Below are 12,230 nucleotides of genomic sequence, written 5' to 3' on the forward strand. Positions count from 1 at the left end.
CACAATTGCAATATTTAGGACCAATATTGAGATACATAATTCTGCCTGCATTATACTGTCTTCGTATTCAGAGAACTTTCTATAGATAAAAGCCACTAGCAGAGGGCATATTGACCGACACAAAAGCACTGGGGAAATGTGGAGGAAAAAGATTGAGTGCAAAGGAAACGGTTAAAAATATAACCCAGCTGTAGGGGTGTCCGGTGGCATAGAGGTAAACCGTTCGCTCGCTTGCCCACCCACCATCTCAGAGATGTGGGTTAAACTCCCAGCAGTAGTGCACCAGAGCACTCCAGCGAGCATGATTGGTGGTGTTCATTTAGAACCCCCCTCCCCCGCAAAAAAAAGAATAACAGATTCCCTACATTGACCTCTGTACTTTGCTTTAGTCATTGTACTGTGTAATAAATATTCCTGAAATTACATATATTTTTTTAAGTGGGCACATACAAACAGACAGCTTGTCTCCCTCGCAGCAGTATCACAAGGTGACAGAGTCCTCCTGTTTATGTTTACAGTGAGATTATCCCAGCGTATCCTAGCTCCCAGGGGTTTGCTGACTATTTGGCTAAGGATGGAATGTAAATTTGAACCCAGTATGAATTCATGGATGCGTGCAGAATCAATATGAGCTGCTTGTTTGTTCTTCCAAAAGCCTCAACGACTGCTAAATTATCAACTGTCATATGTTGCCCTGTGTAACTGGGCCTGACCAAGCTACTTTTCCCTCTTCTGGATAATACTATGTTAATGAGTTGCAGTTTTTATGCCTCTGCCGGCAGATAGCTGTGCCAGAGGCTTTATGTTTTTGCGTTGTTCGTCCGTTAATCTGTCTGTCCGTCCCAACCTTGTGAGCGCGATATCTCAAGAACGCCTTGAGGGAATTTCATGACATTTGGCACAAACATCCACTTGGAATCAAGGATAAACTGATTATAAGTACTTGGCCAAAGGTCAAATTTCAATGGCACAGTGAGCAGTGCCAACTAACCAAATGATTAGCATGGCCTACCAATATACTACAGAACTACCAACATACAACAGGACTACCACAAAACTACATGGAGCATTAAACTACATGGACTTACAGTACAACCAAACACTGCAGCACATACATTCAGGCAGTAGTAGACTATATATTAGACAGAACAATCGGCAGACACCTCTAACATATACTGTATGTCTCTGATTATGTTACAGAGTGGGTAAAAAAACGTCACCACCCACGATGCACTACACCAAATCACAGTGTGGGAGAAACCACCATTGGTTGTGGTGCCTGATGGTGTGTGTGTGTGTGCGTGTGTGCGTGTGTGTGTGTGTGTGTGTGTGCGCGTGCGTGCGTGCGTGCGTGCGTGCGTGCGTGCGTGCGTGCGTGCGTGCGTGCGTGCGTGCGTGCGTGCGTGCGTGCGTGCGTGCGTGCGTGCGTGCGTGCGTGCGTGCGTGCGTGCGTGCGTGCGTGCGTGCGTGCGTGCGTGCGTGCGTGCGTGCGTGCGTGTGTGCGTGCGTGTGTCTAGAAAGTGAACAAAAAAATCCTCAAGTTTGCTCCTTTACTCAAACTGTGAGTGTACACACAGTCACACAAACACAGAAGTGCACAGACTTGCATGCACACACCCTACATGCATTGGCAGTTATCCCGCAGAGCCAAATACCTTTAGCTTTGGTCTGTGAGTGCGTGTGTGAGTGAGAGCATGTGTGCGTGTGTGTATCAGTGGGTGGTAGGAAATGAGAGGATAACCAGCAGGATCCAGTCAACCTTTATCCAACACCAACCTCCAATCTACCACGCTCTAGAAAGTCCTAGCGTTAGCGCTGGCGCCCACACACAGAGCACAGAGAGGCCAAGCTCACACAACACTGTGTGTGAGTGTGTGTGTCTAGTCAGTGTGTGTGCGTGCGTGCGTGCGTGCGTGCGTGCGTGCGTGCGTGCGTGCGTGCGTGCGTGCGTGCGTGCGTGCGTGCGTGCGTGCGTGCGTGCGTGCGTGCGTGCGTACGTACACACACACACACACACACACACACACACACAAACACAGTATACTGTAGCAAACACACAGTAATGACTCAACAGTATTGCCAGCTACTGTAGTATATGACATAATAGTACAGGGGTCAGGTAAAGGTAGGAGTACTGCACAGTCAAATCCTCTATGTTAATTAACACTGAGGAGTGTACAAATGGGACCTCAAGGACCTGTGTGCAGCATTAAGACGGTAGATGCAACAGACAAGTGCCACCCAGGTAAACATACTGTACATGCTCTCATACACATTTTTTTTTTAATTTAACTGGACTAAATGAACCCCATTTCTACACATTCAGAGTTTCAAAAGGGTAAATTAACAGTAACGATTTCCCCGTGTAGATAAGAAACACTCTTTGGAAGTCTCATTGGGAATACCAAAAAGGAGCTGTTTCAAAAAGAGATCTCATAGCCCAGAAGAATGTATTGGCACACTAGTGTGGATGATCAGTTTAAAACGTTCATCTTGGTCGGCTGCATGACTCCAGTAGGTCTTAATTAGTGGCTCTCAACCTGTGGGTCCCAATATGATTTTTGGGGGGACCCAAGATGTCAGCGAAGTGACAATTTAAGGACTTTTTAGACCTTTTTAATACCTAGAAAAAATAAATAAAAAGACCAGTATTGCATCAAAAGTAATCAACAAACTATACTATAAAAACTGATCAAACATTGGCCAAATATTGTGAAAATAGCCGATCTACAAGCTTTCGCCTCACAACGCCTCGCAATGCGAGGCGTTGTGAGCTTGTAGATCGACTATTTTCACAGTATTTATCTGTGGAACCGAGTCAAACTAAATTGAATGCCTCAACTCCTACAATTCCAAGTGCTTGTCAGGATGGGGGGGTCCCCAGTTTAAATATAATTATTTTGGGGGTCACAGCCTGAAATGAAGGCGGGTCACAGTGTTTTGGAAAAGTATAGGCACTTCTTGGCACTTCTTTGAATGTGACTTTACAGTAGGCCTAAGTGGTACTTTTTGTGATTAGATTATCCATGCACAACCTACAGGCTATGTATTTATATGCCCCCTGGCGATGTGCTTATTCAGCACCACGGAGAGAGGCACAAAAACACATTCAGTATAGGCCTAATCTATAAGCAAGCTAAAAAGAAACGGCTGACCTTTCATTTGCTGAAATGACAAAAAGTTGAATCAAAACAAATCAGCTATTAATAAGAAATCTCTCTCTCTCTCTCTCTCTAAGAGAAAAAGAGATGCAAGCGCAATATGCTTGAAGATATTTATTGTGTCTTAACTCTTTTGCCAGCACCCGCATGGCACAATCCTCAGTGACAATTTAACTCAAAGAGTACTTTTAATGTGCAGCCACCCCTTGATATCTCGTCAGTCGACCATAACCCACACATCACTGCTGGATGGAAGTATATTGACATACAGTATTAAACTGACATATTCACAAGATCTCCTACAGAATGGCGAGTCTGTATTCCGTGGGAAAACATGACTATGCTTTCTTTAAAATAAACATCTCTTTTTGCATAGGCATGTATAGAGCTTACTCAAACTATCACATTATTGTGTGCAAGTAACCGTGTCCAGTGACACAGACCTAATCATGACAATTTAAATCCAGCTCATTATTTGTGTTAGAACTTAGAAGTCAAGTCATCTCACCCTAGCTCTCTAGCAAATGTGCATAATTTGTCGCTGTTGGGCAGAAACTGTACTGTCTAATAAAGAAGACAAGCCTCAAAAACAGTAAAGAAGACAGGGTCTAAAAACAGCATGGCTTCCCAGAGCAATCTGTAGCTATGGATAGCATAATACTAGGTGTACACTTTAGGAAATTGGGAATGAAGCAGCAATGATGTGCTGATGTGCTAAAGAGAGCTTAGCAGTAGGATCTGCAATGTGAAACTACTACTAATTAGAATTAACTGCTTCAACTGCTTTGACTACTATTTTTCAGAGGAAAATAGCAAATTTCAGCATGTCGCTTCCAGACAGTTTAATCAAGTGAAACACTTGCACTCTATCAGACCTCTAAAAGTGGTCAGTTGGGACGGGTGGTTCCTCTCGATGAACTGTGCAGTGTGAAGAATTACCCTGACTTCTGGCCATTCATCAATCGACTTTTAAAATAAACATCATTAAAATACAAGCAGATAAAAAGTTTTGTGGGCTCTAAATCAAACGCGATCGATTTCTGTGTCACGGATAGGAGGTGAGGAAGCAGAAAAATAAAAATCGGATTGAACCCAGAGGCTCTCCTGAGTGTGGCTGATTTATCCTGAGTACATCGATTAGCTCAATGCACAAAAGGTGTGCAGTCACACCCAGTGTAATTAGTTTGACCCAGGCCAGGTGTGACGAGATGCTTAAATCCACGCTGGCGAGACCTAGCCGATTAAGTGTCTAAATGGAAGTACTGTGATTTGGCGGAAGTACTGCCCAAGGAAATTATATTGAGGCTTTAAAGATCTGTTTACATTCCTTGCGCATGAAACCTGTGTTGTGATTTGTCGAATAAGACCTATCGTAGAAGTACATGCGACGGAAGTCCCGCTCTATAGACACGCTCTGCATTAGATCATAACCAGGCTTTTCTCCTTGGAGATGAGAAAAGGCTAGCTTAAATCATCATCCACCCTACGGTCTACTTTTGTGGAGACTGTGATTGGTGTAGCATTGTCAGCGTTGCTGTATAATTCCCTGTGATTGGTCTACTTTCCTTATTCAGTCTACTCAGGGGACATACAGACAGACATACAGACAGACATTCTAGATGGCTGGCCTTTTCTGTGCCCCACCATAAACATATTGTTAAGTCAGTCAATCAATCAACCAACCAGCCTGTCAGTCAGTCATCAGCCAGTTAGCCAGTTAGCCAGCGAGCCAGTCTTCACACTGGCTGTTCAGCCAGCCGGTGTGAAAGTGACATTTGGGAGTAAAACATCTCACGTAGGCGTAGGGGAGGAAGATTTAATGAGGGAGACACTCTCTCCACTTCCCTTCAGCTCCCCCACAGGGACTGACCTTTCGTCTCCCTTCGGTGACGAGGCTCCCTCTAGATTTATTGGCTGTCTCCTTCCGACATGCTGGAATAAAAGAGGGGAGCCTTGCCCGGCCATCCAGACGCTGCCCTTTAATTTGACACACGCTGGGACACACAGGACACGCACCCAAAGGCGCCATCGGACCTTCAAATGACAGAAAAAGGAGGGGGTGGCTTGCATCTGCACAAACAAGCTGAAAGCTTCGGGACCTTGTTTCCCTGCTATGGGTTGCCTTTTGATGACGGAAATTATTTCAATAGGCTTCTCTGTGAGGAGGGGTGTATGTGTGTGTGTGTGTGTGTGTGTGTGTGTGTGTGTGTGTGTGTGTGTGTGTGTGTGTGTGTGTGTGTGTGTGTGTGTGTGTGTGTGTGTGTGTGTGTGTGCGCGTGCGCGCGTGCGCGCGCATGTGTTTGCGTGTGTGTGCGCGTGTGTGTGAGGTGTGAGTTGAATGCCGTAGTGGGCGTGGATGGATACAGCGTTGGACGGGTGCTTGTAGCTGCAGATGTGAAGAGAGGATCAAAGAAAGATGAGAGGAGCACAGGATTACTTATTTGTCCATTTGTAATTGGCTGCAACTTTCATCTTTACCAGTATCTTCACTTATGTCTTTCATATGTATATGAAGTAGATACCTGCCTTTATTGTACTGTACGCACCTCTTCGAGACTGCTTATCACAACAATTCTGTTACCCTTTATGTTTTATCAGCATATAAACTAAACTATGAACCCACTACAACACATTACTGGTTTCACGATTTTTGTGTCTCTATCTATACCATGCTTTATGGGGCCAAACCCTGCCAGAGGGTTCTAATGGGTAACCATAATGCAGAAACATTTATTAGGGAGAATTTGGGGTGAATAATGAATGAATATAAGATAGATTCAAGATTCAAATAAATAAAAATATATTATTTTCTCCTTTAGATAATTGCAGATATCAACTGAAAAGTAGCAATAATTCTATATTTGGTCTCTGAATCTATCAGAGGAAGTAGTCATTGTAATTACTCCTGTGGCTCTCTAGATGAAACTTTAATCTGCAGGTTGCTGTTGAATTGGGTCAGTACAGCATCGACTCAACTCAGCATCTACAGTGAATTCACGTTTTGGGAAGGCCGTCAGTTGATTATTTTACCCAGTGAAACTTTGAATGAGTGAGTGGGCAGCAGGAGTTGAGTGTTTTGTTCAAGGACTGACAAGATGCCATTCACAGGACCACGCCACCTATCTGCTTCATGAAAGATGTATCTGTTTGCAGAAAAGCCCATTTGAAAGTGCATGTGTGCTGAGCTACAGTACTAATGCTTCATTTAGGCTCCATCCCCAAGAGGAACTGGGTCAAGTTTTGCTCTTGTTTCCATTATAATTTGCATCTATTGCTTTGATCCTAACTGCCTGCAGTACTCATGCAGAATAGATGCAGGATAAGCATGTGAAAGGGACATCTATCTACAATGGCTAACACTGTATAAGCACTACTTCAACAGTGCTAATGCAGTACTAACCCCTGGCCATTGGTTATGCTCCACTAAAGAAAGCTCTTGTGATTTTAAATGGCTGGTATCAAAGTACATGAATACAAAAAAAATTGCTTACACCTCTTCTCCTTTTGGCCAGTAACTTCATGATGCATGTGAACCGATTGTCAACTCTTCCTGGGCCTTTATTATTATTTATTTTTTAATTTTAATACAAATTGTGGTGTTATGTTAATCTGTTCAGAAGTTATGTGCATTTTAAAGGCCACAGCCACACCCACTTTTGAATAATGGTCATTAAAAGTCAGTTCTTGTTTGGCCCAGGACCATCCTTTCTAGCAGATTTCTTTTTAACATTTAAAAAAAAAATTCCCCTCTTTTGTGAGCTTTTTTTCTTATTTTTCTCTTCTTTTCTTGGGAATTTTCATTGCCCGATTGAGGGTCTCTAAGGACAGGAGCTGCATGCTGTTTGTTTCCTTTGTTAAATGTGAGCCTATAAAAGCTCTTTGAGACTTTAACAGCTCTACAGTATACAATAAACAAGTTGAGGTCAAACTCACACGTGCGCCAGCGCACAGTCGCACAGTTGCACAGTCGCACAGTTGCACACACACACACACACACACACACACACACACACACACACACACACACACACACACACACACACACACACACACACACACACACACACACACACACACACACGAAACTGATCTGATAAAGACCTTGCTGGTTTGAAGAAAAACATGAAAATCACCTCACTTGGACAGTAAGTAAGTATCTCCACAGGGGTCTCTCTCTCTCTCTCTCTCTCTCTCTCTCTCTCTCTCTCTCTCTCTCTCTCTCTCTCTCTCTCTCTCTCTCTTCTCTCTCCCCTCTCCATTTACCTTCTATCTCTTCCCAGTGACACCTCCTGCTGTACCTCTTTCGCCCTTTCTCTCTGCCCACCTTTTATCTCCTTCCCTTTCACTCCCACTCTATCTTCCTCAACCTATCTCAGCCCCTCTTTCTCTCTGACTAGCATTGAATGTATAGAGGCAAAGACATGCCATTCCTCTGTGTTTATCACTGGCAAATTGGCTAATAACAGGCTGTCATATAGACACAGCAGCAGCTGCTAGAGAAATTCTCTCTCTCTCTCTCTCTCTCTCTCTCTCTCTCTCTCTCTCTCTCTCTCTCTCTCTCTCTCTCTCTCTCTCTCTCTCTCTCTCTCTCTCTCTCTCTCTCTCTCTCTCTCTCTCTCTCTCTCTCTCTCTCTCTCTCTCTCTCTCTCTCTCTCTCTCTCTCTCTCCTCAAAACTCTCCCTCCCTCCCTGTTGCTCGTCCTTCTCGTCTCTTCTTGGAACAAATTGTTTGTTTCTCCATTCTAGTTCAGCCTAAATGGAAGTCTGTCTTTACGGCAGAGACACTGGCAGATATAGGCATCCAATCATCGAAAGCCACTAATGGAAGTGTCATTTCAAAGCAATGGGGAAGTGCACGCAGAGTCGAAATGTTTTCTCCCAGCTCAATCAGCTGTCGGTGACATCATCATCATGCACTTTACTTAAATACTACAGTACACTCCAGCTGTCACATACGGATGAGCTGGTATCATATCTGCACAGTACGATTATCATGGCCAATAACACCACAGTACTCAGTATAATCATGATATTAACTGAAATTAGCTGAAACACTACTATTAGTGCCATGTATAATTGTTTACAGTTCTAATTATTGGTTTCGCTATTGTTGAAAACATTTATTACAGCCAGAGGAGTGACTACGTCCTGGCTACTGTGATGCAGCCCTGGATCGTTCAACCATACATAGTCCAGGACATTTTGAATGAGCAGCAACAAAAAAAAAGATATTTTTACTTCTAAATAATAGAAATAATACACGGTTTTATAGTTAACTGATGAGTCTACATTATGGGCATAGATTTGGAAAAGCACTAATAATATCCAAACCACTCATTCACATTGCTGCACAAAATGGCAACAAAGGGTTAAACTGTTTACAGTATGTTCCTCTGTGATTGGCAGTTTACTGAGGGCCCAGCTAGCACCCGCAGGCTGTAGAAAGAAGTGTGTCGGTGATTAGCGGGTAGGTTAATTATGAAATACGATGTCTAACATTTAAAAGGCAGTGTGCAAAATGTACAGGCTATGAGGTTGAGCCCCTGATATTCTACAGTGCTAGTCACGACCCTGATTAAAGCATTAAACTCCTGTTTCTAAATTACCTAATGACCCATTTGCTTTTTTAAAGCTATATTTAATATATACATTTTGACATTTATGTTCAACAAGATGTCTGACTCACGCGTGAGCAAAATATATCTATTAAAATAGATATTTGACTCTTAAGCTGTGGAAGCACCATCCACACCATCATTATCAATCGTGTAGACTGTGGAGATGTGATAGATATAGTTAATTAAAAAGAGAAATCAGTGACTCACATGTAGCGGAGGTGTGGATTTTGAGCAAAGGCTCGAGGCTGTATCAATTTCAGATTACAGTTCATGATGGTTCTGAAATGGAAAGAGGAAAAACAAAGGATTAGTATTATAAAAATGTCACACACACACACACACACACACACACACACACACACACACACACACACACACACACACACACACACACACACACACACACACACACACACACACACACACACACACACACACACACACACGACCGGCCACAGTGGCAGGTGGATTTACATATGTGCACTATTTCCAAGCCAAATAGGGTTTATAAAACATAGTAGGGACCTCCAAATGGTATATAATCTAAATTATACTATGTATATCCTATGGTCATTCACAACACCAATGGCTGGTACTGATGGTGTTTTTGCACATTTATTTGGTCATTACACTTTATTACTTATTACAAGTAGTACCTCACCTGTATTATAACTTTTTATAACCTACTTGTATTATGCTGTGTGATGTGTACTAAATATATATACAGTATATATATATATATATATATATATATATATATATATATATATATATATATATATATATATATATATATATATATATATATATATATATATATATATATATATATATATATATATATATATATATATATATATATATATATATATATAACAATGAAACATACAATAGTGAAGAAAGCATTGTATAAAGAAACAGTACACAGTTCTACTTTCCCCCTCTGTACATAATGCTTTCGACAAATAAGTGCTCGCACCGGCCACCCAAAAGGTGTCTTGGCTCTATAGTCTATACCGTATGAGCCTCCTAAGACTTCAGTGTTAGGAGGCTCGTACAATGCTCGTACATGTGAAACACCTTGCTACTGTGCTGCTCACCCCTCTCGTACCCATGATTCTCACCATGGCAGATTATCGCATGCAAAATGACCAGCAATTGCTAAGTCCATCTTGTTTGCAGTGTGTGTGTGTGTGTGTGTGTGTGTGTGTGTGTGTGTGTGTGTGTGTGTGTGTGTGTGTGTGTGTGTGTGTGTGTGTGTGTGTGTGTGTGTGTGTGTGTGTGTGTGTGTGTGTGTGTGTGTGTGCGTGCGTGCGTGCGTGCGTGCGTGCGTGCGTGCGTGCGTGCGTGCGTGCGTGCGTGCGTGCGTGCGTGCGTGCGTGCGTGCGTGCGTGCGTGCGTGCGTGCGTGCGTGTGTCAGCCTGTGTCAGCCTCTCTGTGTGTGAGTGTGCGAGTGTGTGTGTGCATGCATGTGTGTCTGAGTGTACATGTGTGGGTGTGTGTTTCTCCCTGGGTGTGTTTTATGTGTCCAATGATGAGTGTGATCCAGTGATGACAGCAGGCGTGTGGTAACACAGTGTCTTCATTACACACAGCTGTCAATGGAAGTCATTCACCTTCTGTTGGGCTCTGTTCATATATGACTCAGTCTTCATTCTCAGCAGCTACTCGTTGCTGTCGAGCTAAACCCTTTCTTTTTTTTTCTTCGTAATGCCACTTCATACAAGAGTGTCGCACAAAAGTATTGAAAATAGCAGATATACAAGCTCACGACGCATTGCAATGTGACGCATTGGGAGCTGTAGATCAGCTATTGTTGATTCTTTTTTTTTAAATCAAAATAAGAAAACAATTGGAAAGATCTTCTAGAAATACATAGAAAATATTTCACATTTTGAAGATTTGCCCAAAATAGGAATGCCAGGGTTAATGTGGTTAACATATATTTATTTTTAATATACCATAAATATCAAATATATCAGACAAATTGAACCCTGGACATGGCATTCCACTATGTCATGTGTGAACTGTAGTAGAATGTTGGGTTGTATAGCTACGGCACCTGGCCATGATATAAGCCAAACCATTGTCAATCATCTTTCAGTCTCTCCTGTGCTCCGTGAGTGGGGAATGAGGAATGCCGTGTTATTTCTCTCTCTCTGTCTATTGATTTGAACAGACATGTCCGTTCCATTGAATTCCAGGTTGTACTGTAACTCTAAGAAAACCCACCTCAAATGTCATCTCCTGCCTCAACCAAACTATATTTGGTACAGAAGTGGATAGCATTTAGAGGAGAAAAAGTGGGGGATGGAAAAAAGGTACGAGAGAATGAGAGAATAAGAGAGGTGAGTCCGACTCACATGAGAAAAACAAAAGTGGGAGAGCGATTGTGATTAGAGAGCAGTGGCGCATACATCCTAGACACCTTTACTAGCCTCTTCCCCAATGTGGAGGATAACCAGGGGTCAAACTGTCAGGAGAGAGCGAGGACGAGAGAGAGAAACATAAAAGGAGAGAGAGAGAGAGAGAGAGAGAGAGAGAGAGAGAGAGAGAGAGAGAGAGAGAGAGAGAGAGAGAGAGAGAGAGAGAGGAAAAGAGAGACTGAGGCAGCGAGTGGGGATGTGAGGGGAGGAGAAGGATGCTAATGAGGAAAATGCTAATTTAGACCTGGTGGTCTTCCCTCGTTCTATTTACCTGAGCAGAAACCCCAGGAGAGGAGAGATATAGGTGTGGGTTGGGATCCTATTCAAATATATGTGTAACATATCATCTGTCCTCTGTACCCTCCTACATGTGTCTCTCTACTGCTCTAACAAATAAACTACATTTAAAAAATAATCACTGAAAATGTCTGTCTCTTTCTCCATCTTTCCTACAGCGTTATTTTACCCATCTCTCTCCACATAGCATCATTTTTCTTCATCTCGCACTCACCCTCATCCGTCTCTCTTCCTCTCTCAAGTTCTTTCTCTCTCTCTCTCTCTCTCTGTCTCCCCACTAACACCATCTCCACAGAAAATGTACATGAGTTGCATCACATCCAACACTTATTTCCAGTGTTAATACTGACTTTTTTGTTTTGCTACTGGCAGCAGCATATGCTTATTCTAATAATAATAATAACAATATATCTATGCCGGTGATGCAATAATCACAGATGATTATTCTAACTCTAGCTGAAGCATATTTCTCCACTGTCAGAGACTTTCCTGTTTAAGAAGCACTGTCTTGTGCTGACAGGAAAGAGAGAGAGAGGGTGGATAGAGAGACAGACAGAGGTTTGAGACAGAGACAGGTCAAAGAGGGTAGAGGGAGAACCAGGTAAAAAGAAAATAAGTGTAGACGTGAACAGAAAAGATGGAAAGAGAGACAGGACAGAGAGAGAGTCGATGGAGAGGAACAGATGTAATCAGGCCTCTTTTATGTCTTCGTAAAGCACTTTGTAAACT

At 42.7% G+C, this 12,230-nt stretch overlaps 1 protein-coding gene across 1 annotated transcript in view; it reads right to left on the reverse strand.

Annotated features, from left to right (window-relative positions):
- Positions 1 to 12,230, reverse strand: part of ntrk3b (neurotrophic tyrosine kinase, receptor, type 3b) — a gene marked incomplete at both ends in the record, with an annotated part of 300,643 nt that overhangs the window by 239,039 nt on the left and 49,374 nt on the right. The gene's annotated exons all lie outside the window — the stretch shown is intronic.

The sequence above is a fragment of the Gymnoscopelus braueri genome (assembly GCF_963280865.1).
Source record: "Gymnoscopelus braueri genome assembly, chromosome: 1".
Classification (NCBI taxonomy): domain Eukaryota; kingdom Metazoa; phylum Chordata; class Actinopteri; order Myctophiformes; family Myctophidae; genus Gymnoscopelus; species Gymnoscopelus braueri.